Source organism: Callorhinus ursinus, unplaced genomic scaffold (genome assembly GCF_003265705.2).
Source record: "Callorhinus ursinus isolate GAN/ISIS: 27379988/994484 unplaced genomic scaffold, GSC_fseal_2.0 scaffold7, whole genome shotgun sequence".
In the NCBI taxonomy this organism is placed as follows: domain Eukaryota; kingdom Metazoa; phylum Chordata; class Mammalia; order Carnivora; family Otariidae; genus Callorhinus; species Callorhinus ursinus.
In genome coordinates, this window is record NW_027397069.1 from 46310842 (window position 1) to 46336698 (window position 25857).

Sequence of the window (25857 nt, forward strand, 5' to 3'; positions counted from 1 at the left end):
TCAGACCTATTCCTCTTCCCATGATCTTCATTCACATTTGCTGGCAACTGTACAATCTCCTAGACGTCGAACGATTGGGAACTTCTCTCTCTTCTCCTTCACCCCACAAGACCCCCGTTCAAATGGTTTTCGTCTTTCTCCTCTTCCTGCAAGTCTCTCACATCTGTTCCTGGTTTTATCCGACATAAGACCGTCATCATTCCTAAGCACAGACAATTGCAAAAACTGCTCCCTGTTCTCCCAACTTCCACCACACCCACTTCCATGCTGGACACACGGAGGGGGAGAACGGTCTTCTGAGTGCACAGCTTTCATCACTGCTGGCAAACCTCAACACAGTCTAATGCCTTCTAGGTAAGATTTAAGCTCTCATCGTGGACCCAGTCAGGGTTCAAGGTCTTTGATAAGGCAGGCCCAGCCATATGTTCACAGCCTTGACTGTGACTGCTAATCAGCTAAGCCACATCACTTGTCCTTCTGGGCTTCCCTAACTTTCTTCCTTGGTTTGCTATTACCATCTGCTGGAATATATAATCCCAGCACTAGCTCTGGGAGTCTTTTCAACAAGGCTCGATTCAAACGCCTCCCTTCACGTGAGCCTGTTTGATTCTCCCAGCTGGAAGTGATTTCTCCCTCATCATTTCTCAAAACCATTTTATTCCGTTCCATCTTGCTTGACAATACAGTCTTTTCTCTCTCCGACCCTCTTCTTAATTTCCTCCCCCCAAAACTTCTCCTTCCCTATCTTTTCCCCTTTTAGGAAGTAACATCAGCATTTACTCAGTTTCTCACATAAAAAATCTGGATGACATTCTTGACCCTCCCCTTCCCTGGCACCTCCCATCTATCAGCAAATGCTGTTTGATCTGATCCTGATTGCCTCTTTCCCACCCTGTGGGTGAAGGAGGGAATCTCCTCCCTAATTAGTATGACATAACCAAACACATGGCACCCAACCCTGGACAGATGAGATTGGCAGCCCCTTCTTAGTCACATGCGCCCAACAGCCCGGGGCAGAAGGACAACACATACCAGGCAGGACCACGCGAGGGCTGTGTTCAGGAACAGAGTGAACAAGCAAGAGCTGTGGAAGACAGGCTTGGTAGGAGTAAGAGTGGGGGTAACCTCTTGTTCCAGCAGGGGCATATGATTGGCTTGGCTGAATAATTTTGCGGATGATAGAGAAGTGAAATCTGTTAAGCTGAGGCCCTGGTGCAGTGCAGCTGGTGCAGCTGATGTGGGAGCTAGCCAGGTGGGAAGCATATCTAGAAAGAACTGGGGTACTCGTGCTTCGGCCACTGGGACCCTGCGAAAGCTCAAGATGTCAAGGCAGCACTTAACCACTGCATCTTAATTTTAGTCCTTATACCACAACGGACCCTTTGAACACTTGACATCAGTTTAAACCTTGCTGATGACTGAGACTGTTGGGGAGTAGAAGTACCTCTCCAGGAAGCATCATGGGCATGTGACCAAGTGGGAGAGGACCATACGGTGGGGTGGTTGTCAAAAACATGAACTTGAGAGATATCCTCCTCTATGGTCAATACAGGCAATTGAGGGACGGGCATGGCATGAGTGTAGAGGTACATGTGCCTTGGGGGTGTGAATTTAGATTAATCAATGCCTGTGGCAGTAGTGACACCCAGTGGGAGGTTCACTGGCCACTTGATAACTTAAATAGGAGTTCTCTGAGGAACCACTGGGCCTCTCAATTAAAGCAGCTGCTTGGTCTGTAAGGGAAGTGAATGTTCCACTAAACACATTCTCCAAGAGCCTAGCTTTGCGTATTCTGATAAATGGAAATTAATGCCCTAGTCACTATCAATGATGTCTGAAACTACTCCAAAGAGGATGGGAGTGTCCTGGTGAAAGCCCTGTGTTGTGGCCTTACTATATGTAGAAACGTCTGTTACCATGACTTTTATCTTGGGTGTCTATGAGGTAGATGCCCAGAGCTCTTTACCCCAAATGGGGCAATACTTAGGTAATGACTCCAGTTTGTCAAAGGTGCAGATGAGGCCATTTGTTGGTCAAGGCACCCTGTGCTGAGATGGATGCCTGAAATTTGGGCATCTGTGCTAACCTTCAGATCCCATCCTTTATCAGGGACATCCTGGTTAAGGGATGGAAAACAGCAACATTCCACTGAGCTCCATCACATATGATGGCAGTGATTTCATTTATCAAGCCCATAAAATGTCATTTCTATTAATTCCTTTAATCTCAAGGGGCTTCCCTGATAGGCAAGGAGTCTGGGAAACTGGTATCCTCCTCTAGCACCATATTATATGGCAAGGGACTGAGGACAGGGGAGGCCACTGCCTCCTACAGGTAGAATATGCCCGAGGGCCCATTTTTGGCTCCATTCTGCATCAAGGTGGCCTCGGTAGTTGTGCCAAGCTTATGGGGTGTTGCTTTCATGAATGTAGACACAATGACATGGAGGGCCATAGATTCAGGGTCTGTTAGAGCCTCTATTTCCAAGAAAGCCCAGTAAGTGGCCTGCCATTTCCACTCTGATGATGTATGACACAGGGCCAAGGAAGGGCAATTTATGGCCATCACAAGCAACCCAGAGACTCTACAAGAGGAGTTGCTAAAGCCTCCGCAATGAAAGACTCTCTAAGAACACTACAGGAATTCTTGTTGATTTCAATTTGGACAGATTCTACAGCCTTTTTTTGGAGAAGGGTGCGCATCCAGGTTGGGGTGATTTGTAAGCAATGGCATCAATGCGTTAAGCAAAATTTTAAATTTTAAGGGCGGTATGTTGCCTTCAGAGCTCCAAAATGACTAAAAGATGTTGGACTTGTATTCATATTTGGGTGCTAGAAAGGTTAATAGCTGTGTTTTGATAGTCTCAGGAATGGAACATCTCTTCATTTACCAAATAATTTTCAAAAATTTAGCCAAGGTGACAAGGCATTACACTATGTGTGGGACAGTTGCCCACTAGACAGTAAGCTATTTTGTGTTTGTAGATCCTTAATGAGTGTGTCAAATAAATGTCTCCAGAGAATTTCAATGCAATGCCATACCTGTGCTCCTGAGAAAGGGGAATGCAGCTAAGAGCTTCCCTGCCGAGACTGTGCAATGGCAAAGCTCCTGGAACACTCCACAGGTAGCCTGGTAAAGGTGTATGTGGTCCTTCAGAGTTGAAGGTGAACGGCAGCTCGGAGGCTGTTGAAATAGACACCAAGAGGAACATATTAACCTAATGTGTAATCATAAATATTTACTGATTACTGATAGAATGGAGTCAGTAATTTCAATAATACTGGGTATTGGGTATGGGGCCTAAGTGCATGGAACCACAGCATGAAAGTTACAGTGATTTATATATATATATATATATATATATATATATATATATATATATATAAAGGTATATATTTAAGTATAAGTATATATATAACATATACTTATATATGTATAAGTATCAGTGTGTATATATATAAACTCATGTATACATTTATATATAATTCCAGTCATATATATACATAATGTTTCTTTAAGAAGTAGAAAAAATTTAAAACCATAAAAAAGTATATACATAATATATACTTATATATATATGAATATATATAAGTACAAGTATATATATAAACTCATGTATACATTTATATATAATTCCAGTTGTATATATATATAATGTTTCTTTAAGAAGTGGAAAAAGTTTAAAACCATAAAAAAAAAGTGCCAACTTGCCACCTTCCTAAAGGGGCTTCCTAAAGGGGCTCTGAGCCTGCGACCGAGCCGCACAGCTTTCCCCAGCCCACGCCCGCGCCGCCCGCTTGAAGGAGCTGATGGGAATGCAAGCAACGGACGCCCTCGGTCCCTTTCTCTGTGCGGAGAGTAGGGCCCTCCCCGGTGGCAATGGTTGTATGGCTCAAGGACCCCGGGCTTAAGTCAGGTTTGAATTAACCCCTCTCCTGTGCCCAGGGGTGTCATGGATGTCTTCTGTTTCTGTTTTTGTTCTGTAATTCTTGAGAATTAGGTTCTCTGCTGTGACGGAGCCAGAGGCAGCAGAAAATGGCTATGCCCGCAACCCAGACCTTGGGGGATAGAAACCATCTTCTGCCACAGCCCTGCCTTTCCCCTGCAGTGCAGGCCTCCCCCTCACTCTTCTCTCTTCTCTCTCTCTCTCTCTCTCTCTCTCTCTTTCTGTCGGTACAAACTCCTTCAGGGTATTTTGGATTTCTTTCAGTTTCTGTCTCCACCCAATCAGTCACGGCGCGGACCTTCTGGCCACCTGAGGCGCCAGGGAATGAGCCAAGAGCTGCGTATGAAAGCTGACGGGGGGGCCCTGGGTTGTGGCTGGGCCGTTGTGTCTGTGACGGCATTTGTTCCGATCGCCTCCTATTCACTCCACTGGTGAGGGAGGGATTCCCCTGCCAGAGATAGTAAGAGATGGCCCAACACGCCGCACCCACCCCTGGACAGATGGGACCAGCAGCTCCCCGGCCACAGGTTCGGCACAGCCCGGAGTAGACAGGCAGCGCATGCCACGCAGGGCCACGAGGGGGCGCGCTCAGGAACAGAATGAACAAGCCAGGAAGCCCCGGCCCCAGGCGCGGAAGGGGGGGGGGGGGGGGCTTCCTTCCCAGTGGGAGGATGTGATTGGCTTGTTTGAATAATTTCACAGGCTGGCAGGGAAGCGAAAACTGTTAGATAGGACGGGGTGGAGTGCCGCTGGACCCACCGAGGGAGGAAGTCCCAGGTGGGGAGGCTTTGAGGCTGGGTGGGGAGCATATCTGGAAACAGCCGGGGAACTCATACTTAGGCCTTTGAAACCTGTGAAGCTCAGAGATGTCAACGCACCGTGTGCATCTTAACTTCAGGCTTTATCCCACATCTCTCTCCTCCGAATCCGTTCTGTCACCCACGTCTCATGCCCTCCGTGCCCGTCACCGGCATGGCCGCCAGCGTCCTCCCTCACCTGTTCTACTCCAGGAGCTACTCTACACTTGCTGTGTTCACTCCTCTCTCCACTCCCACACTAGCAGAGCTCAGACTTTTCCCCGGCATCTACGATAAGCATCTGCATTTCCTACTTAAAATGCATCAACATTTTCCCATCACACTTCAAGTAAAATAAAACTCATCACGGCCTACAGGCTCTGTAAGGTCTGGGCTCCTCTGCCCTTCCCCGCCTCATTTCTTTACTGGCCTTCCCACTGCTCATTCAAACACAGCCACGGTGGGCTTCTTTATTTTCCTCCAATATGTCAAGATTATTCTCAATCTAAGGGCCTTCATACTTGCTGGGTTTGTTTGTTTGTTTTTTAAGATTTATTTATTTGAGAGAGATGGGTGGGGGGAGATGCAGAGGCAGAGGGAGAGGATCGCAAGCAGACTCCCTGCTGAGCATGGAGCCAGGCGCAGGGCTCAGTCTCATGACCCCGAGGTCACGACCTGAGCTGAAATCAAGAGTCAGAAGCTTAACCACAGGCGCCTCACACTTCCTGCTTTCTTATGTCAAGTCATCTTCCCCGAGATATTTGCAAAGCTGCTGCTTCAGGTCTCAGCTGAGGTGTCACCAGACCTGCCCTGCCCATTCTTACCATACTTTGTCCTTCTTCCTAGAACTTACCCATACTTGAAATTATATGACATATTTTTTTCATGTATGTATTTTTTGTAGTCCCTGCTAGAATATATATTACAAGGAGGCATATCCGTCCGATTTGTAGTCCTCGCTAGAATATATATTACAAGGAGGAAAATCTGATTTTCCACTATATCCTTAGCACCAAAACTATACCTAATATAGAACAGGAGCCCAACGAACGTTTGTTAAGTGAAATAATAGATGAACAAAGGAAGAATGAAAAAAACAAGCAAACGAAATTATGCCATACTTAGCATATAGTAGATAAATATTATCTATCCTCATTAGGAGTAGTATTAGCATTATAAGCCAACCTTTCCCTAATTATGAGTGTGTACTATGGTTACATTCTGATTGCATTTAATTGTGATTATGCCTTGTAAACCTCTGAGGAACGCATGCTTCTTAATGTCAAGCATTTCATCTTTATCACTCTTACTTCTCCCCAGCAGCTATTTTAAGCAAACAATAGATGCTTAGTAATTAAAAAGAGGACTTACTATGTGCCAATCCCTAGTCTCAGGACCTACATTTATTAACTCATTTAATCCTTGCCAGAAGCCCGTGAGATGGGTGCTCTTGCTACCCTAATTCTATAGATAAAGAAACTGAGGCACATGGACAATAAGGACCTTTCCCAAGGTCAGCTCAGTCCCTAGGTGTGTCAGCCAGGGTTTTACCAGACAAACAAAACTAAAAGATTATATATATATATACACACACACACCTATAAGCCTACTAGTGTGTATACAAACATTCTACTATAAATTCTACTCAGACTATATATAATGAGAGAGGGAGGGAGGTAAGAAGAAATTTCTAGGAACTGGCTTATACAGTTGTCAAGGTCTGGCTGGGCAAGTCTAAAAGCTTCAGGGCAGGCCGACAGCAGGCTGGAAACTCTCAAGCGAGAGTCGATGCTGCGGGTCACTGGTGGAATTTCTTCTCTCTCGGGGAAACCTCAGTTTTGCTCTTAAGTCCTTTCCCTGATTAGATGAGGCCCACCCAGATTATCAAGGATAATCTCCTTTATGTAAAGGCCACTGACTGCCTTTCATAGATGTCAAATCTACGAAATCCAAAATACCTTCACAGCAACGCCTAGATTCAAGTGTGATTGAATAACTTGGCCTCGCCAGGTCGACACATAAGACTAACCAGTGCAATAGGATTTAAAGAAAACCTGCTGCTGCCAAGCCTAAGTCCCACAGCATTGTGATGCACTGCCTTGCCAGGAAGATTTGTTAAATGAATAAAAGGGAAAGAACAAAGGCCCTGCGGTGACAGTGGGTAGCTGTTGTTCTTCCTGCAAGAACCGCCCGCCCTCCCTCTCACCTGTCCCCAGCCTTGTGGAGTACCCCTCCATTTGTAACTTGTTGCCAGGACTCTCCGAGCGGAGCTGTTTAAAATACATTCGAAAAGAGATTTGATGTGTGAAGCTTACTCATTTGCTAGCCAGAGGTCTCGGGCTATGTTAGGGATTTGTGGCAGAAAACCCCCAAATGGAATTTCAGCACTTTTGAATTCAAATGTCCTGGTTGCCTGACAATAGGATTGGCAGTCTAACAACTTGCAAGCTGACACGTCTTGCTTTCCTGGGGAGAGTGACTAAAAGCAATTTACACATTACAGAGGCCTGAGAGTGTCTTTTCTTTACCTGCTATGGAGAGCACAGTAACCAACACCACTGTAGAGATTTAGAAAGTTTTCCTATATTCTCCTTGGTCTGGCTTGAAAGTTGATTTTCTGAACATCAGTCTCCTTTTTATCATTCATTTCCTCTGCTTGTTCCTTTCCCCCTCTGCTTAAAGACTGATAGCTTTCTTCCGAACACCTCCGCTCCATGACCTTGCCTGTCTATTGTCAGGACATCATGCCATACAGTAGGTACTGATTAAACTTTTGAAGACATGAGCCTTTTTCTTTGCTCATCCATTTGCCAGTTCTGCTTCCTTTGCTTTTGAACCAATAGACCGATGGCAGGTTCTGCAGAAATAAATCCTACTGGAGAATGACTACCTGAAAATGAACAGCCTATGTGATAAGGGTTTGAGGCTGTGGCTAATTGTTTCTATTTCTCTCTGATACGCCAGCCTGCTACTGAACTTTGTTACTAGATTTCCTTTAAGAGTATAATTGAATTCAGTAAATATATACAAACAGCGCTCTGGAGGGTAACCATTTGAACCTAGCTCGGGGCCTGGAAAAGCTTCGACTCTAACAGGGAAACAAGTACATAACTGTAGGTAGGGGAGGTACCGTAGGAGGAGCTAATGAGCATTCATGAAGGAAGCAGCATTTCGGACTTCTTCCCTCAGACGGACAATATTTTTGTGCTGGCCTTGATTGAGGCACTGGGTACCCAGTGAGTGGTTAAGAAGAAAACAAATAGGGCGCCTGGGTGGCTCAGTTGGTTAAGCGACTGCCTTCGGCTCAGGTCATGATCCTGGAGTCCTGAGATCGAGTCCCACATCGGGCTCCCTGCTCGGCAGGGAGTCTGCTTCTCCCTCTGACCCTCTTCCCTCTCGTGCTTTGTATCTCTCATTCTCTCTCTCTCAAATAAATAAATAAAATCTTTAAAAAAAAAAGAAGAAAACAAATATCCATTTTGATGTGGGAGGGGCAGCTTAAGAAAATGATTATAGTAAGAATTTCAGTGAAAACAAAATAGCCTAATAGGACATAGAGTCACTGGGGTGTGGGGTTATTTTATGTATGGTGACTGAGGACACCCTCTCTAAGGAGGTCGCATTCACACTTAGACTTGAATTTTAAGCAGCAGAGATTTGCGGGTAAGTGGATTCCCTGTGGATGGAACAACAAATGTAAAGTCCCAGAGGAGAATGTGTTTCAGTTGTTCAAGGAACAGAAAGAAGGCCTGTGACGCAGGGATATAATGAACAAGGGAAGAGAAGTAAACGATGAAGCTGAGGAGGTACCAGAGACCAGATAACTACAGCCATTGGAGACCACTGTGGGGCTTCTCAGGGGGTGATACGGTCTGCTCTATACTTTCAAAAGATGTTAGGGGCACCTGGGTGGCTCAGTCGGTGAAGCCTCTGCCTCTGGCTCAGGTCATGATCTCAGGGTGCTGGGATCGAGGCCCAGATTGGGCTCCCTGCTCCGCGGGGAGTCTGGTTCTCTCTTTCCCTCTGCCCCTCCCCACCTCCCCTTGTGTGCGCATGTGCACTCTCTTTCAAATAAATAAAATCTTCTTTTAAAAATAAATAAATAAATAAAAGATCATGCTGGCTACTGAGTGGAGAATGTTTTGTGTGGGTCATATGTGGACATAGGGAGACCAGCTGGGGATCTGCTTTGGCCATCCAAGACAGGCGGTGGCTTGGATGACAATAGTCCTTGGGGAGATGGCTAGAGGTCCTTAGAATAGGGAATGTATTTGGGAATAGAAATGACAGGAGTTGCTGAAGGACAGATGACGGAGAGGGAGGGTAAGAAGGAATCAAGAACACCAGCTATGCCCTGGTCCCAGGCAATATGGTAGATGGTGATGCCATTCACTGAACTGGGAAGCTTCTCGGGATGTACTGATTCTCAGAGGTTCAGTGAAAATTAGAAGCACATTCCCAACAAGGGGAGGAGTGTGGACAAGGCCTGGAGTCAGGGTGGGGGTGGGCAAAACTTTCAGAAAACATTTTAGAAGGCAATGTACACATCAGGAGGCTAGGAGGCGCTGAGGCTGAAAAGGTCGAGATCCTCTATAGAGCCATTTTATATTGAGGGCCATAAATGCCTTGGGAATGCGGGGTGGGGATAAGAGGTATTGGACAAGGGAGCCACAAATAACTCAAAATTTAAGAGAAAAAACTAGAAAAGTCTCATGTACAGATTTAGTTGCTGCCTTAGTAAACCCAGAAGCCAAAGGGACCCAAGTGAGTAACACTTAAGCCACACAGGCTGAGCACAAAGAGTACCCAGAAACCATGAAGAACTACCAAAGCCTTGTCAGGATCCTTGGGGGTGCCATTTATGCCCTCATTTCCTCTGAGTGCGGTTCTATCTAGCAAGAGGATGGGGCCTACTTATTTAAAAGTAACAGAGTAAAAGGTCCCTTCCTGACAATCTTACTTGTGATCCAGAATTTTAGTGCATACCTTTGACAACAAAGATGGCTAAAAAGAATAAGCTGTTTGGAACTCTTAATAACTTCACAATATGCACCTAAAAGAGTTCAGTTCAAAGACAAGTCAGGAGTTATCTCATTCTTTCTCAACAGGTGCTACTGAAACATTGTCTCCATCATCGGGGCAATGATTTTCAAGGGAAGAAGGAGAAATAGCTTGTTCTTCGCCACAAGGATGTATGGGAATGACCCGAGAGCCATTCAGATCACACAGCCACCTTCCAGAATTGCTGAAATGCTATCTGGCTCCAGCCCCCACTAATGGCATGTGCCTCCCTGCTCTTAGAAACATCCATACAGAAAAAGAGAAAACAGAACCTCTGAGTTAGGGCTTCCTATAGGCGTTTGCTTTTTGCCCATTGGAGTCTCCGGTATGCAATTTTGTATCGGTTGGCAGAACTGGTTCTTGGAAAAGAAAAAGGATCAGACAGGTTTTTGAAACCAAATTATTGCTTTTCTGACAGATACTACTGCACTGCTTGTAAGTATTTTTCCTATTAAGTTTTAGTGAGTGCAAGGGCTATAGTAAATAACCTTTCATCTGCAGAAGCTTTTCAAGGAACAAATAAGGAGTAATGCAAAGTAATCCTGGGAGAAGTTTAAAGAGAGATCGTTATCGCCTGAATTTAAAGTAATAGAATAGAAGGAATGGTTAAAAACAACAACAAAAAACTATATACAATCACTTTCTGGGGGTATCCTTTCTAATATATAATTTATATGCAAATTTTGATGTTACTATAATAATAATTAAGCCTCCTTGTGTTGGCTATATATATATATATATATGGTGTGTGTGTGTATAGACATTTGAGGCAGCAAAAAAAATCTAAGATTAAGTAATGATGCCTCAAGACATTTAGGAGGGTTTTGATATCAAATAGTTAATGGATAATTCAGTTTTCAGTTTCTTATTTTGCATTTTTCTTTTTTTTCCTGGGCCAGATAAGAGAGAGAGAGATAATTTCTCTGGCATACGATGATAGACTTGTTGTGAGGTGGTATTTCCATTTTTTTAAGGCTCGACTAAAGTTTTTTCATGCACTAACAACCACATTTCCGGGAGAAGTTAGGAAACCACGTAACACTGCACATGAAAAAGAAACCAGAAGACCAGGAGAATGCTTGAGTTTGCACTGGTTTGAAACAAGCCATGCATAGCTAATCAGTCAGGAAACCCTGGATTACAACCAAACTATAACAGAAGAATATAAATGAACACAGGACATATGAGTGATTCTTGCTGGAAAAAAACTTGAATTATTAAGTAGTTTTCTGAAAATCGAAAAATAGAAGACACTCACTTATTGGCAGTACACATCCTCGATTAGGCAAATCTGTGTGTCAGTCAACCAGAATATACAATAGAATAATTTAGGTTCATTCTCTCTCAATCTACAAACATAATCATTTTCACATGGAAACTTGGCAATGTCACACCTCATTTCTCAGCAGACTTAAGAACAGTGTGCAGTCTTGAGGTGTTTTGGATCACCTTTCCAAAATGAATCCCAGTACATTTCCACTCCCTTTACAGATTATTATCACGTAAAATTAAAGCTAAACTGCACTTGTCAAAACAAAATAAATCACACTTTCTGGTGCGTCAGTCCTAGATTTCTTTTTAATCGTCCTTTGTCACCTGCTCACAAAGTTTACCAATTGAACCGCTGGCAGTACAATCCCAATCCTTATTAGTGATTTAGTCATAGTTATTGCCATAATTATAACTTTAAAACTTTAACAAATAAATAGTACTTCACAGCTTTAAATGGTGTTTAATGAAGCAGTAATGATTTACCAGAAGTAAAAATTCAGAAATCTAACAATTTTTTGTCTTTCTGTTTTCGGGACCCTTACGAAGAGAATATAAAACCAATACTAATTTGGAACTCCTGGTATTTAAAGGAAGAATATAGATTCACATATGCATTTGTGGACTGAATGACTTTGCTCTTTTCCAATACACCAGCCAGGATGGGCTGCATTCACAAACCTCTGTGGTTTAACACGACGAAGTTTGTACCTCGCTCATGCTAATGGTGATGCAAGGTAACAGTGGGGGCTCTGCCCCATGTATTCAGCCAGGGACCCATGCAGCGGAGGCAGCATCTCCACCACGACCATGTGCTTCCACAGGAGATAAAGGGAAACCCTGCATATCACTTCTGTTCACATCTCATTAGCAAAAGCAAGTCACAGGGCAAAGTTTATCTTCAAAGGGAGAATGGGAAAGTACAACCCTGCTCCATGCCCAGAAAGCGGAGAACCAGAATATTCCTCAACAGTGTGAGAGACTACTAAATCCAAGCATGCAGAAAGATGGCAAACCAGCCATGGAAGGGCAGGTTCCTTGACAATCTCAGAAGGAAAGATAAAGTGAATGTGATCATCTTTTGTTCTGTATCTTACCTCTCCACAGAGGCTACCTATTTCTATTACTGGGGTGATAGTTTTACCTAATGTTCAATATTCTATGTAGAGAAAAACTCCAATCACCAGTAACAAGGTAAATAAATGAATCACGGCAGAAAATCTTATATTTTGAGAAGAATCACGAATATCAATTTGCTCCTTGGGGTCTCCTACTTACACATTAATCAATGAACAACTATGTAACAGAGGTAGATTCTCACTCAGCCAGGGCTGTGTGGGAGATGCGGGTAACCAGGGATCAAGACAAGGAGCCCAGAAATGGCGTGTAAAGTGAGCTTGGCCATAATGTTCACAGCAGGAAGTCCTGCTGCTGCCCATTTGACACAGCTGATTCTTATGCAGTGGTTTTATCCAGGAAGGCAGAGAAAGCTATTTTGGCACAACCATATTGACACAGTCTCGTCAAAATTGCAGAGGCAAAATGTAATAACATTCTTTTCTTTTCTTTTCAGATGTTATTTATGTGAGAGAGAGAGAGAGCAGGGGGAGGGGCAGGAGCAGAGGGACAAGCAGACTCCCAGCTAAGCAGGAAGCCTGACATGGGGCTCGATCCCAGGACCCTGGGATCATGACCTGAGCCGAAGGCAGACTCTTCACTGACTGAGCCACCCAAGCGCCCCAGTAACATTCTTTTCTTGTCAACAATGTATGTAATGGACATTCCGGATCTTGCAAAGCCTCACTTCATTGCCAATCTACACCCTAGAAAATAGTATCAGAATGAAAACCCTCTGCTTGTGCATTATTTTTGTGTAATAATTTATGCAATACTATCCTTGACCTACATCCTATTTGGAGTATCTCTCTGTTCTTTAATGTCAACTCTTTGCTTGTTGTGTGTGTTATTACGTTTAAATGTAACTGTCTAGGCATTTCATCCCCAGGTCCCCTCCATCGTGTGCTTTTCTTCACCACAGTCATCTAGACTCAACACTCACGGCCACTGAAAATGATCTGTAATGAATTTTTATTTCTTGTAAATCCCTGTTTTGCCCCCACAGGAGATTTAGTAAAGTATTAACAATAAATGGTACTCCTTAAAAACTAGACCAAAGATCATTAGGATAATTTCACAACTGATCCGCAAGGAAGTTGAGAGCCACCCTTCGCAGGTGTTTGAGGAGAGTTCCATATTTGTATCCGCTTTCCACACTCAAGATTTTTCTATCACTTTTAACATGTAAACAAGGCCATCTGGTCTTTCTCTCTTTTGTATTGCTTGTGCCCTTTGTCTCTTCCAGATTTGACTCTAGATTCCATCGACAAGTTTCCAAATGCCTGTACAATCTATAAATGCATTCTGCTAGGAGATCATTTTTTTATCATTATTCATTACCTTATGAAATGACTTAAGATGACATGGAAATAATGGAACTTGACAGTGTCCTTGATCCTGTGTGTGTGTGTGTGTGTGTGTGTGTGTGTCCACAGAGTATGTGCATATGCATGTAAAAGACAGATGGATAGAAAGAGAGAGAGAATCTTCCAACCAGTTGTAAATTGGATGCAGTTGCTCCATTCCATTATCTTCCAAAACTTTAAATGTAAATTTCAGTTGATAATAAAAATACAGTGTTTATTTTCTAAAAAGACCCTAAAAGGATATCGCATATAGGGTGATGCTGAGAAGTAGCAGAGATATCCATTTCAAAACATTACCTAGCAATAAAAAATAGAGCTAAAAATAAGAAAAAAAATTAGCAATGGGACAAAGGCCCAAAGGAATGGAATATATACTGTCTTTGTGCACATTATTCATTAGGTATATAAATGAGTTCAGTAGTTTTTTACTTTCTTGTACATTAAAACATCTCCAAGTCAAATTTCTGCTCCAAAATTGTGGTTCATATTTCCCGTCTAAGGTTTTATATCTCTATAACAATTCCTTCACTTATTTCAAATTATCCATGGTCGAGCTTCAGTATGTTTAAGTGTTTTAGGGGATATTAAAAAAATGACACAGACCCTGACCTAAAGATCTCATCAGTTGAAGAGGGAGGCAAGTACCATACAAGCAGAGAGTCCCTGGGCCAGACTGGTGGTTCTTGGGTTTCCAAGAGCAGAAAATTAAGTTAATGGACTTTTGCCAATGATCTCGAAGTTCACAGCCTCAAAATGAAATTTATGTCCTGTCTTATATCTGATTATTCTTTGGAGGTGGGACTTGGACTCATCATTCAGAAAAATTTGAAAGCTAGATCTACCAGGCAAGTTTAGGTGTGAATTCCTCCAAGTTCATTTTCTGAGCACATGAAATTTGATCTTCAAAATATCAAATTTATGCAGAAGACAGTCTGTGCTGAGTTGCATGCATATGTTGAAGTGCCAACAGGTCTGGCCAAAGAAAAGAATGGCTGCCTGGGACCAGACATTGATGGGTTGGAGACATCTCAGCCTCCAAGGCTAGTTGACTCAAAACATGGTTGGCAGGAAGAAAATTTCTACTATATCGCTATCCTCTGCCTTCAGCATCTGTGTTCTATTTCCTAAGTTGTCAGTGGGCAGTCTTCTGGAACGAGATCCTAGTCTTCAAAAGGAATATGAAAAATTAGCATGCCAAATAACTGCCTCATTCCAAACAGAGGGCACTTTGTGTATTTTGTAAGACAAGCTTCCTTCTCGAGTCATGGGCCTGAGAAGAGTGCTCTACTCTGCTAGGTAAATACCTGGAAGTTAATGCTTCAGTTACATCCCCAGGTATGTTATCTTGGGCTCCTTTTTTGCTAGTGTTCTTGTCTGTAATACATAGTTAATCAGTATATGTTGCATAAGTAAAGGGCGTTTAGGGAAGAGGAATTGTCAAGAAGGTCCTCTAAGTAGGTTCTCTGTCGATAGCTACAAAAATGCACTGCACAATTAAGAGCGTATGGTCATAACTGTTAAGGACTTGGTAGAATATTTAAGTGTGTTGAAGCCCACTACTGTGTCAAGGGAGTGCCTCCTTGAAATGTGTGCAAATAGAGTGGTCCTAAACATAATGACTTTCCAGAGTTTCGACCTATAATACTCAGTCTCCCAGTGGAAGGAAGACCAGGCTGCCATGGGAAGCACATGGGGCATCAGTTACCCAGACTGTGTGGGAGGCCTTCTGAAACTGGTGATGATTGGGCTTACTCTGGAGGAAACGTAGGTGCTTTTGAATACAAAAATGTGCAGAGTCATGGAGATGAGAAAGGCGATGACCACTGAATGTGTACCCCCCTCCAAGACAAGAGCGCTCACCTACAGCCAGCCAGGCACAGTCCGCTGGAGTCCAGGCACCGGATTCTGGCCCGGAGTTCTGGGCGCCACACATTACCCACAGACCAGATGCCTAGGCCTGACCTCAGTCACCGGCTGTCCCAGCGGCTCATATGTCCTTCTGGAGAAGGCCCCATCTCTCCTTTTTCTCCTCCACTGATTCGGTTAAAGTGAAGTCCACTATTTACAGTCATTTGAATTCTTTGAATGAGCAGCATATCAGAAAAAGAAAAATGTAATGATGATGAAATAATAAACACTCCTGAGTACTATAGGAGACTGCATGCATTAAGTACCTCTTTGGATCCTCCACCGATAGGAGGGAAGTGTGCTGATTCGGCCTGTTCCATCATGCAGAGAGATGGTGATAGTGAGAGGTCTAACTAGCCTTCTGAGTCTCAGGCCCGCCTCCCACGCCTTGCAAGCAATCATTTCTCTGCTTTGAGCTGAAGTTTCCAAGATTATATGGTTGAATGCTACTCACTGCCTGACTGCAAAATCCCAACTCTAGACTTCCTGATGGCAAGAGAGGAAGGAGATACAGACTTTAAGAAACATTTTTTTTTATTCCTCATTTCCACGAATTGACCTCCGTGATCCTCGTGATGTCCCTAGAGAGATATGTATCATTTTCCCATTTTAGAAAGTTTGAGAACCACTGTGCTGTGAGACCTGGGGGTTGTGAAAGTGGGGGGCTAGATGTTGAGGGTGACAGGAAAAAAGACCGTGTAAAAGCACTGGGGCAGGGAGGAGGAGCATGTTGAGAAGTGGGCAGAGCCTCTTGTGACTGGAGCCTAGAGGGGCGGGAGAGCGGGCAGCTGAAGCTGGGGAGGCAGAAAAGGGCCAAGCCAGTGCAGGCTTCATGGAGTGAAGGATGTTGACTTTATCCTACAAGCAATGGGCAGCCACTGCAGGTTTCTAAGCAGGAGTGGAAGAACACCAAGTTTGCGTTGTGCAAAGATCGCTCTAGCCGCAGTGTGTCGGCTGCATTACATGGAGGAAGTACGGATATGAAGAGACAGTCAGGGAGCGATTGCCGTCAGCGAAGAAAAAGGACACGGTGGCCAAGACTCAGTGGTGGCAGTGAAGAGGAGAAAATGAGCACATCCATGAACCCTTTAGGACGCAGGACCCTCCGTCCATCCTCCATGCAGCAGCAAGATTTGAAAGCTGAATCAGATCCTGTCCGTCCTCAACTTCTAATTCTTCAGTCTTCCCAGTGCCGATGGGATGAAATCCAGAACTCTTAACACGACTGGCTCCTGGGGCTTCTCCTCACCCTCCGCACTCCAACCCCAGGATCTCTCTGTGCTCCAGGCTCAGGGTTTTTCACATGCTGTTCCAGCAACTTCCACATAGAGGGCTCCTCCTTGTCTTTTGAGGCTCAGCCTGAAAGTCCCCTCTGCAGAGCAGACTTCCTGGACCATCCAGGGGAGGTAGGGGGCCCTTCTATTATCAACCTCAGCACCTCATGTGTGCCTCTCCCAGGCCTTAGAGCAATTTATCATTCTTTATTTTTTATTGCCTATCTTTTGTTTGTCTCTTCATGAAGAATTCATGAGAGCAGGAACAATGCCCATCTTATTTACCCAGCACAGCACCTGCCCTGACTGTAGTATCCACTCAATAAATACTTAGCACATTAACAAATGAACTCATATGGACATCTTGGGGCGCTCCAAGTTTCCGGCAGGCACAGGAGGCTCAGTGGTGGTGACCTTCTCCAAGGACCCCATTAGGTGGAAAATAATCTTATTTTAGATGTAAAAGCTATAGGTCAGCCTTATCGTTACTTCTCCTTTCTTCTTTCATTACTTCCCTGAGATTTTTTTCCGAGGGTAACAAGGTCAGAGCCAGTGGCCTGTAAACTCCCAGGCAATGCACACAGTTTGTCAAATTGTCTTTCTCCAGCATTGTTTGTTATAGCCCTGTTTTGTTTCAACTTCTTAAAAGTTGCCAGGACAATGGAAAGACCACCACATTTAACCAGATGACCGAAACACTAGAAGGTCAAATTCAGTTGCATTTTTATTATTGAGGAGATTTTGTAGATCATGAAGGAACAGATCCCCTCCTGTATATATGGTTTTAATTAGTATCATTTCCTTTCACATTCTGAAGCACTTTCTATTTGCAACCTCACTTCCAGTGAGTAAGCTTTATTGTCCTCCACAGGAGCCAAGGTTTAGAAAGTTGTATAATCCCTATATTCTAACTCAGGCGATTGAAGCAGAGAGAGATTACCTTTGCCAAGAAAAAGAGTGGTTTTATGGCTGAATCGGTTTCAGATTCAGAGCGTATTCCAAGCTTTCAACACTCCACTAATGAACTGTGTACTATTTTCATTTCTGTTTGCTTATGTGAGTATTTACCAAGCCACCGGCATCATATAAGATCGGTATCCAAGCTACAAAGGCTTTTTCAAATTGCTAACACCAGACATAGTTCAGACTTTAAGTACCGGAGGCAACTGGGAACAGCTGTTTTTGAATCAGACATAAATCTTAGCAATGCTCCAATACAGCAAAAGCGGGGGGAAAAGACCTTGTCTCATTAAATAGCTAACAGGAGAGTGTTTCTGATAGTAAAACCTTGGCAGAACATAAGATACCTGTTTACTGCCAAATTCTAGTCACACAACATTAAGGTTACCTATTTAAGCACAGAGCACTGGCTTCTCATCATATATAATTCTATCAAGGAGTCTCCCTTGTGAATCTTAGTTGCCTTTAGAGTGAGCAGAAATACTATTGCCAAGATAACCAGGACCCAACCTCACAGGGATTTGTGGATAAAAATTAATCCCTCGAATGGTGCCCAGAAGCAAATCAGTGACTAATGGAGACTAGCAAGCAAAGGCATAACTAACCTCTTGGCGCCTATGGCAGCCAAAGCTTCTGAATAATTTTCCAGGGTAGCTCCTTAGTAGAGCACATAGACAAAATCCCATCCGAGCATTAGAAACAGGAACGATACAGGAATAGTCTGCTTATTTTTCCTTTATCCTTTGTCATGGCCCTCCTCCAATTATTGTGTTGGAGTGTCTCGAGATTGTTATAGAGTGACCAACTCCTGCCCAGTGAAAAGGTAATTTTTTACTTTTACACAGCCAAAAGGTGATTTTAAGAAAAATTCTGGGGAAAAATATACCCCATGGGGATATTTTTAATCAAGAAGCACATTTCCCATATAAATGTTGCATAGGGACTGCCATGAGAATAACCCATTAAATAAAATATTCCAAAATTGAATCTAATAAAGCTGGATAGAAAAATCCATTCTTCTGCTTTGGAATAGAATGTATAATAAAACCAGGGAAATGTTCACATGGCATTAAAGGCTACAAGCCTAGCGTAATCCAGAGCATTCACAGAAAAGCAGGCAGTTAGGAAACGGGAAAATAGAAGGGTGATAGCATTCTAACATGGCCACAATTAACAGATCCACCTTTAAATAAAAGAAAAAGAAAATCAATTCAGTTAGAGAGATGTGAGGACAGAACAATTATTTGTGGCTAATTACTTTTTAAAAGATGATGACAATAAGTGAGTTTTCCCTGATATTGATGAAGGAAAACCTTTGGGGAAATCATTAGCAAAGGTGAGTGAGGATATGAATTATTCTCTGGGATGTTGGAAAGCAACGAAGAGGGAAGAATAAGCAAAATACTAGTACAGTCTAGCAAAGGTCATCAAGACAACAGCTGAGACTAAAAAGTACCGTTTTCTAAAATCCAAACCTGTCATCAATATGTCCCACAGTGAATTACTTCCTCGAACAGATGATTTGTTATGAAATGTTCAGTAACTCACCAGACAAATGTCTTTAAATAATTTGATTCAGTGGTACATTCCAAAAGGCAAGATTACATGTAGTTGTTCTACCTGTAAATGAAGAATCCTTTTAAAACAATTACTGCAGCACCATTTTAACGTGTGCTCTTAGGTTTGGCCTTAGGTTGGGGATGTTCAGGGTTACCTGCTCATAGAACAGAGTTTGCCTGGAAAAAAAACAAACAACCTTGGTGGTATTCACAGGCCATCTCTGAATGTAGGTTAATTATAGATTATAGCCTAGAGCCGTGATCAAAGACCATGCACCTTTGTAAGAAATGAACAGACTACAACATGGATGGTCCATTCATTCCCATCATCATTAAATGCCTGAAAATAACAGGAGCGGATACATATCAAAGAAAATTCTTCCCCTGGTTATGGTGAGGCACGGGCTGTTTACCCTACACAAGAGTGTTCAGCAACCGCTATGTAAGTTCTCTGTCCAAAATACACATACATGTATATAAATGAACCTGCTTATGGGCAAGTGTGTATCTATGAACCCATGTGTAAGGCCACGTGCTCCCCCTATGAAAGGAGGTCCCGCCAAGAACCATCAACGTTGACTGGTATGTAGACACACTTTGAACAGAAAGTATGTGTTTATTTGCTCTGGCCAAAAGCATGGTGAACAAAATAAAGACCATTAGCTAGCTGCTCCGTCATCCAGTCTTTGATACTAAAACTCGAATCAATTACTGAGACAACAGGGTTAATTCCCACTTGGATGGGAATCTATGTATCCTGACTGGCTGAGGTCCCAGCTGAAAATCCTAGTTTGAGTAACCGTTAAGTGAGCTGATCCAGCATTTGAGCACCGCCTGCTGTCTGGTCTGCCTCTCCTCTGTTCGCTCCCCACTCCTCCAGGTTGACTGACCTGCTGGCCGTCCTCCCACTCAATCCTGACACTTAGCCATGTTCTGCTGACGCATTCTTAATTGTACCAATAGCTCCACCTGCAGGGGCTCCCTCTCCCTGCTCCCCCATATAGATCTCTTACACACGTGCACGTGCTTCTCCCTCACTCGTAGGTACCAGAGCTTATTTAGACCTCATTTATCCCACACAACTCGGGAAGTCTGGAATGCAGCCGCCCATGGTGAGATCACCAGCCTCTGAGAGTTTGTACTGTCCGACTTGACATTCTCTTACTAGTCATGTGATTATGTGTCTTTAATAATCATGTTAGCTGTAAACTGCTTAAAAGCGGGCCAACGCGTAACCTATCTCTGTGTCCCTAAAAATGATAGCACCCTATCTTCTTTATGGCAGGTACTTAAAACAGTGTTTTGATTGATGAATGGATTGAGTGTAAATGGCCCTGTTTCTTCAGATTTTATGCGGGGATATTAGCCTGTAAGCAGATGACATCCAATAAGCAAACAAAGATGAATTTCTGTTAACCATAACGTATATGCCAGAATTCTACAGCATGATGTCGCTAGACAATAGAATTAATCTTAGTGAAGTAAACAGTGTGAAAAACAAAATATAGAAAACAATTTTCATTATCTTAGTTAAAATTCCTCCTTATTAGAATTATTTTCAGTTTGGAAATTTGATAATCAATAAGATGGTAACTACGAGTGAATTCTCCTTCTGTTATTCGTATTTAGGAATTTTCATTCATTGCTTTCTAGGAAAGCTGTTAAAAGGAGAAGTTGAAGACAGAAGCAGAAAAAAGTCTTTCAGTGAGAGAGAATTGCAACGAGACCACTCTCGCCTTTTTAAAAACGCATCTGGAGATTGGAAGAAAAAAACGGAAGAGACAGGAGAAGGGGGTGTCAGACTCAAACATTCCCGAACATGGATACAGAGTATAATGAAACAGCTAACTGCAATCACAGAGTCTCAGCAAACATTTTTGGAAATATCCACTAGCCCCTCCCCTCCTTGAATATGTGACTGTTCTGCCTGAGCACTGCTTCATGGAAGGACATTATAAATCAACAACGAGAAAAAGGCCTCTTTTACATTCCTAACAGAGTCAAGGCATCAGTGGGATTAAATTGTCATCGTCGGCACAGATTCCCAAAACTGGCACTCTATAAGAAAATGCATCATGTCTATTTGTGAATGTGTATTGTAAACGCTCCCAACATCTTCTGTGAAAATGCCATATAACTAGCTATTTTCAGACCTTTGGAAGTGATGAGAAGACCTTGGGCAGCCTCTCTCCCGAACAAAGGAATGATTACTCTGATGATCATTCCAACAGAATATTTTAAGATTATACATGCATTGTTTCATGTGTGTTTGAACTCAACTCAACTATTTATATGGACATCTTGAGGGCTCTTAACAATACAATAAAACTTGAACTAAAATTCCACCAGCATTCAGATAAAAGAAAATTACCTATCCTCTTTGGAGAGTGTTTTTAGAGAGTTTGAAAAAGGACATTAATGGATTCCTCCAGACGAAGGCTTAAGAAGTAATAGTATCTGAGCCGGGTGGAAAAAAAGACAAGAAGATGCTGAAGTGTTCCCAACGTATTCTGCTGATGCTTTAAGTTCTACCCTGTAGTAATTGGAATGGGATTTCATTACAAGAAGTTTTTACCCACTCACACCAACTGCATCCTTGTAAGAGTGATGGAGACTAAGTGTACCTGTTATGACCATTACCATCACCGTCTCCAGGGAAACAGCCCCAGAAAGTTATCAAAGCAGTAAAAGTAGGGGAGGAAAGAATACAGTGCTGCCAGCAAACTCAACACTCCAAAATACTTGAAGCTTTAAAATAAATAAATAACAAACTCATACAATTCCACTTAAATAATCATGAGGGGGAGTAAAAGCCTTATTTCCTTTTCTATTTCAAAGATTTTAACACACACACACACACACACACACACACACACAAAACCCAGCCAATTTCCCTTGAAAAACATTATTCATATTCCTTATTTCTTCAAATAATATAGAGCCCCAAAAACATTGTCAAGCACAGTGCATTTTAAGGTGTAGGTAAAGTCAAAATTTGCCACAAACACAAATAATTCATCCATCATAAATCCCATCCCCGATCCCCACGTGAGATGTACATTTCCTTCTTGCGCAGGGCTGTCTGAAATTCAGGGGCTCTCATTGCAATGTGGTAAGTAATTTTAAGGGCAAAGGGGTAAAGGGTGGTTTTAGCTGGTGGATTTTTTCTAGTCTCTTTGTCCTCGGTCTGACTTAATCTGAGACAGTCAGTCTCCAACTTTATAGTCCCTGTTTAATGAGGAAAGAGAGAGCTCTCTAAATCTATACCACTCAGGTCAAGAGTATGTGTGGGGAAGCACAGCCGATTCTAGCCTACATCCTCCAGATCCAGTATTTCCCAACATCCACCGTGTTGCTCCCAGGGCTTCATGGAATTAGCCAAGCCTAAGCAATTCCAGATCTAGTTGCCGTTGACCAATTGCACCTGGTTTGTACTTCCCAGCTTAAATTTCTAAATTAGATAATAACAATTAAAAAAAAAAAAAAAACAAGCTTAAACGCTAGCAGAGCCACAAGACGATGGAGAGGAATAAAATAGGGGTTGTTTTAAAAACTCTAAGTTACACGTGGTTCTGAGTACTGATTCCATAACCTGCACAAGTTGAGATCCGATTTGATAGACTCCCCTTCTCTGCCCAGCCCCCACCCAACCCAGGCAAATGGAAGCTCTGATCTTCCGTGAGGGATGGGAAAGGTGAAGACCCTCTTGCCTCTGAGATGATAAAGAGGAACCCTGTCTAGGGGAGAGGGAGAGAGAGGGCAAGGACAGGTCTCTGCATCTCTGAACCCTCTGAGCCTAGAGCTCATTCCTTCTCCATGGTCTAGAGTATTCTTCCTCTTTAAATACCCACACTCTCAGATGCTACCCTGAGCCCATTCTCTTCTCACTCCCCTAACTATCCTCGGAACAAGTCCAGACCCTTGGCTCCAACTACCAGGGAAGATTCAGGTTTTGGGAGGGCAGACACTTACACAACTAAGAAAAAGGATACAAAATTGCAAATACAAAACTAGGTATGAAAGTGAATGGCTCTTACAAATGAATAAACACGAAAATAAAAAGCAGATATAAACCCATAAATACAGAGAACAATCTGACGCGACAGGGTTAGGGGGATGAGTGAAGGGCCGTGGGAGAGAAGGCTTCCGGTTATGAGATGAATAAGTCACGGGGATGAAGGGCAGAGCATCAGGAATATAGCCAATGGCACTGTGGTGACAGATGGGAGCTACACTTGTGGTGAGCACAGCATCATGTATAGAGTTGTGGAATCACTATGTTATTCACTTGCAACTAATATAACATGGTGTGTCAACTACACTTCGATAAAAAATTTTTGGAAAAGAAAGTGAATGTTTATTAAGAATATGAAAAAACCTAGAGCATATTAACAGGTAGAACACAGTGGTCCCCGGAGCACCCCGTCAGGTCCCCTCCACCATCACAGCCTATAGATCTGCCACGGTCACAGCTAACTGGGACTCCGGTCCTCCTCCCACCGCTGCCAATTTCCATTTTCATGGAACTGTCCTTTGGAAAATTACCTCTTTCACAAATAAGGTGCCTGGTCAGTTGAGAGATTTCACTGATGCTTATGAGTCTTTTGTGCAATATTTCATTAAGCTTTTGCATATTCTGGTTCATACCTAGAAGAGGAAATGAAACCAGTTACATCTGGTATAACAACGGAAAAAAATTATTAAAAAGTAAAAACGCTTTAGACAAATCTTCAGTTTCTTTTTTTCCCCCAAGGGTTTTGATTTGGTTCCTTTTACGTGTGTATCTTAATGATAACCCTATGTAAAAACAAATTTTATTTTAATGGCCCCACCACTGCTCTTTAAAATGCACATAGATTTGCAAGATAGACAAAATAGAGGCTACAAATTACTCTCAGTAGTTAAAATTCAATTGCACTGATGAAATTATGGAAAAGGGTTCATTTTCTGGTGCTGTCTTTGGACTTTTTGAAATCCTGGTTGCTGGCTTACTCACTAATTTGGTAATTTGCAATAGGTTTCCCAGTCATTAGTGCAAATTAGCGAGGTTTAGCTATAATGTGAATATTAATATCTTCATTTAGAACCATTCCACGTGCCCTCACTGGGCTTCTAAGGACAAGTTTTTGTTTTTTAAACCTTGGAGAAAGGCGATATGAAATACATGAATATGATGTTTATGAAAAGGCATTTGATAACCAATGCATTATTTTTCACCTTCTATGAATAAAATGTCAGTGACCTTGGTAATATTGTATTTTAAAAGCCCCAAGGACTAGCAGACAACCCCATGCACATACTGTGCTATATTAAAGGAATATTGGTCCTTGGCTAGAAAAGATTTTCTAGCCCACTCTGAGCAATAACCACTTGATCACACATCTCGCCTGTGTCTAAGCTCCCGACAGCAGAATATGTGCCTCTCATTTGCTGGCTCCAAGCCCTCCACTCAGCATCCTGCACAGTCACTGGGGCCGTGTGCCTTCAGCTCCATGACCTCGGGGGCATGCTGGAGAAATGTTGCCTTCTGTCCATGACCCTTTTAAGACCTTTTAATGTCTTCCCAAGTTGTCACCATGGCACTCACTTGCTTTCATAATTCTCCCTGACAACCACTGCTCCTGACGCTGGCTTTCACTGCGGGGCTCTAATTCAAGCGCAGGCTGGAGCCCACCACTGTCAGTGTCTTTTTTCCCAATACAAGCCCCACTGGGACTTCGCCTGGGAACATGCCAACCCAGCAACTTACTAGCTAAGGATGACCCTCTCAGCCCTGGTAGCTGGTCTGCTGCCTTGCCCGACCCAGGCCACAGAGAACTCCAAAGCTTCCTTCCCCTCTCTTTCCTAAACATGGCATTATTTAAATTTAACACTTGTCATCCATCAGCGGGGAGGCAAGAATGGGTCACATGAAATGGTGTCCTCGTGAAAAAGAAAGACACATTTATCAGTTGAGACCTCAAAACAAGACAGCAAGATGGATGGTGGGATGAGAAATCAGTGTTCCTTATTTTTCCGAATGATACCACCTCTCACTTACAGTTGTAATATTCCCGAAAGAATCCCGAGTGTTGGATTTGAATCTGTGAGCCTCTGACACATCTTGGCGTCTCAGTTCCCTTATTTGTAAAATGAGGGTAATAAGATTACCTCACAAGGCTATAGTAAGGACTAAAACATAAAATATGTACAAATACCTAGCACAGAGCCTGGCACAGAGTCGGACTCAAATAGATAACGACATTAGTACCCCAATTGAAATCATTATTAAAATGGCACGTGTCTGAACATCGAGGCCCTTGCTGGGGCCCTGGGGTTGATTACCAGTGAGTGGTCACTGACACAGGTTGGGCTCCAAATCCAAGAGGGATTCTGACCAGAAGGAGCATGGTCTACGAAGGGCCAGAGGGAGAAGCCAACTCTGGGTTCTTTCAGAAAAGACAAGATTCAAAAAACAGGAGGATCATCCAATACTGAATCCAAAGGACCAGGCTCAGGAAATTTTAGGGCCAAGACTTTTGAGTCAAGATGGAGATGGGGTTAGGACACGAGCAGGTGGGGAGCAGGGAGCAGCCATCCTGAACCCCAGACGCAGGTGGC

General features: G+C 43.0%; 1 long non-coding RNA gene across 1 annotated transcript in view; it reads right to left on the reverse strand.

Moving 5' to 3' along the window:
• The window catches only part of LOC141373058 (uncharacterized), a 206381-nt gene that overhangs the window by 69558 nt on the left and 110966 nt on the right, over positions 1-25857 (reverse strand). Inside the window, exons 3-4 of the long non-coding RNA XR_012378689.1 lie at positions 23803-23904; positions 3042-3183 (exon numbers count right to left, since the gene is read on the reverse strand). This is a non-coding gene — a long non-coding RNA (uncharacterized lncRNA). The remainder of the gene's footprint in view (positions 1-3041; positions 3184-23802; positions 23905-25857) is intronic.